The 3,481-nt window shown below is 36.9% G+C and overlaps 1 long non-coding RNA gene across 1 annotated transcript; it reads left to right on the forward strand.

The window, feature by feature from the left end:
• The first annotated feature begins 1,001 nt into the window (after window positions 1-1,001).
• On the forward strand, window positions 1,002-2,466 carry LOC140321223 (uncharacterized). The gene is made up of 3 exons (XR_011918861.1): window positions 1,002-1,127; window positions 1,830-1,949; window positions 2,294-2,466. It is a non-coding gene; the product is annotated as an uncharacterized lncRNA (long non-coding RNA).
• The last annotated feature ends 1,015 nt before the right edge of the window (window positions 2,467-3,481 follow it).

The raw sequence follows: 3,481 nt of genomic DNA on the forward strand, positions 1-3,481 counted from the left end.
ACACACATAACAGAAACTGTCTGGATCATTAAGGCAATTTCTAGGCATGATGACAAATGAAATAAATCACAGCAACTTTAAAAGAAGAAAACTGTTGGTAAATGTTGTAATATGTTAGGGCTATTTATAACGAATTTCACACAATATATAATTAGCTGCATCACAAAAACTACACGTGCTAGAGAAAAACTGAACACAGATTTGAAATCTGCAAAATAATACAAAGCCTATATAAAATGATATCTGATGAAAATGGCATGTTGACCTGTGTTATGATTAGGGATTCTTTAATTGGGCCTTTTCACTTTCCAATTAACATACCACAATCATCTTTGAATCAGATGGGGACATATAGTGGCTTTTATAGGGCAGAGCCTAAAATAAATGGTTACGTGTAAAGGGCTGCACAATATGTCACCTCTAACGGCTGCAATCAGGGATTCCTGGGCACCATGCTAGGTAAACTTCCACCCCAACATTACACCTGAGCATCTCATTATTTCATTTGAGTTTAGGTTTACAAAAATATTGTGCTGAAAAACTTCTTTGGCCAAAGGAAATGTAAGCCAACCTCCTGTCATGGTAAATATTTTCATAAAGGTATCTAACCTAAATGATTTCTAATGAGTTCTAATGATTTACCTATAGTTTGAACTCCTCCAAGAAATACCAGTGTACCTCTTGTACCTAAACACTCTTTAATCTTAAGCCTAATAGGTGAATATCTTCGGCGAGAACACCTAAGGCTGCTAGACTTTGAGGATTTGACATTGAAATTACTGATGTCACTACTGTGTTGCCCACTGTTTTCCTCTCCAAAGAGAAGAGTGCAGTGCAAGGCCAGCCCTGGTTTGTTCATGCTGTGGATCTTTGCTAATCTTCTAATACTTGAAAATAACTCTTACTATTCACCAATGATCAGATGGTAGCTGATGACCATTCATTTGATCACTAGTCATCAGATAGGTAGATCTAACATGAGGAAGCAAAGCCCATCTTAGATTGCAAGTAGTGCCAAAACCATGGAAAAAGTCATTTTTGGCCAATTACAACTTCATCAAAGAGAATCTAAATTCTGTAAACCCAACAATGGCAGCAGTTTTAGATTTATGGCATTCATCGTTTGGGTAAGTACAAGGTTCTGTCTGAAGAAAAATGTTCACTTCACTGCACTGCAAAGTGTATTTAATGTGTATTGAATGTTCCACTTAAACAATTTGGCTTTAGGCAGGTCCTTATTACAGAAAGGTGGGGGTAATGTTCTTTCTGCAATAAGTATTCCTACCTGCCTGATAACCGCCCAGCTGTAAGAAGTCACTGAGCTGCGCTAGCATCTGTTGGATGTCAGGGATACCCATCAATGCCGGCTTCTCCTGCAGGTGCCAGGGCTAAATGAACTTTTGCACACCTGCATAAAAGTTACGTCCTCCCAGCCCGTCCAATCAAGATGGTTGAAGTTTAGGAGGGAAGAAGGGAGAAGGTGGCGGTGTCTGCAATGGAATGGTGACAGGTGAGTATCCCCAGGAGTTAAGTTCTGCATTTTAGTTCAGTAAAATAAAACTTTAGTTGTTTTTAGAGTAATTAACACGAATCCATTCCATTTCCACTTGTACAGTTACCTTTGTATATAGGTGATCTGTGCAAGTAGAAGTACAGTGTGGTATAACATACAATATATTGCCCTTATATATAAATTGAAAAAAAAAAATCTATTAATACTTTGCATACTAGAAAAATATTGTACTAATTTATTGTATTGTATTATTATATTTTATTTATACTAACACATCGCAATCAGTTTTAAATATCTGCTTTTATTTTTTCCTCAGGCAATTGCGACTCATTGATACAGATGAATTCCATAGTAGGCAAGAGTCAATGGAGCTTTCAATTTTCCAAAACATTGTAATGAGAAACATTGATGCTGCCAAAGACACACTACTGAAAAAGTAAGAAAACAAAACATGTTATTCGTTAGATTAAAACTCAAATTTACCTGTATTCGATTCAAAATCTGTTCGGTGTAAATTGGCAAAGATTTTGGTTCTGAATATTTTTAGATTCTGAACCAATGTAAGCTCTTTAACTGTACACAGAAGGCCGCCATTGCATGGTATATATAGTAAAGGTCTGACTGACAATGCTGCAGGGCTTATAGCTACAAGATTGGAAATGGTGTAATAAGCTAAACCTTGGGAATGCTAGCACTAAACTCTATATCCTTCTTTTTCTCTTGTTAAAATTAATAAAAATTGATAATCGGGTTTAATAATAAAAATACTTTTTTTTGCAGATGGTTTGCAGAGATTCAAAACATATTTTACCAAGGAAACAAGAAAAAGCTTATTCCCAGTAACCACAAAAAAATGGAATCATTTTTCAATTGCGTGGCTACATTAATGACGGAGCAGCTTCAAAGCCTCACATTAGCATCTATGCAGGATTACACCGATTTGATAATACAGCCACCGGTGAGTAAAGAAAAGACACATTTTATGTCATGACATGTCATTTATGTTATGGCGTTTTTACATACAATGAAAAAATAATGACATAGTAACTTGAATGTACTGTTTATTTAAATTTCTTTTGTTCATACAAAGGATTTATTGTTACTCTATGCCTTTTGTTACAGTAAAACATTTCAAAATTTATCTGGTAAGTGGTTAAGGTAAAAATTTACACTTATAGCTTTTCCTGGAGTGGTCAGTGTTAGGACAATCCTGCCGGATGGTCCAACAATAGTCAGCCATCATATGTACATCCCATCTACCCTGATACCGTCCTTCCATGACCTTCAAATCTTCGTGGAATCGTTCACCTTGCTCATCACTGACTGCACCAAGGATTTTTGGGAAGTTAGAAAGATGGCTATGCAGAAAATGCACTTTGATGCTTATATTGCAACCATTTTGTAGCTCTCCAAGAGTTTTTGGACAGATTCTGTGTAATTATTTGCTGGTGTGTTTCCAAGAAAGTCCTTGACAATGGCTTTGAATGATAACCAAGCATTTTTTTCAACTTCTGACATTGTCCTGATGAAATGTTCATCTTCGATGAGCTGCCGAATCAGTAGACCATCAAACACACCGTTTTTTTAAATAACAGGCTAGGAGATGCCAAAATAAGGTACTTGAAGCAGTCTCATTCAGTTGGCAAAGCTTTAACAAACTGCTTCATCAGACCCAGTTTCATGTTCAGAGGTGGGAATATATTTTCGTTCTATCAACAATTAGCTCATGTAGAATGTTTGGATCACCTGGTTTTATGGCAGATCTTGGAGGCCAATTCCTTTCCACCCAATGCCTCTCACGAGCTCTGCTGTCCCACATGTTGCAAATGACAGACTAATACAGCCAGTGATACTGGAGGAGAGGACCCTGCCCTGAAGATTCTACAATCTGGTAGGTGGGGGAATTTACATACAATAAGATGGGAGATATGGAATGGTGGGAAGTAGTGATGGTTTCAAAATACAGAA

The sequence above is a fragment of the Pyxicephalus adspersus genome, unplaced genomic scaffold (assembly GCF_032062135.1).
Source record: "Pyxicephalus adspersus unplaced genomic scaffold, UCB_Pads_2.0 Sca1420, whole genome shotgun sequence".
Taxonomy (NCBI): Eukaryota; Metazoa; Chordata; class Amphibia; order Anura; family Pyxicephalidae; genus Pyxicephalus; species Pyxicephalus adspersus.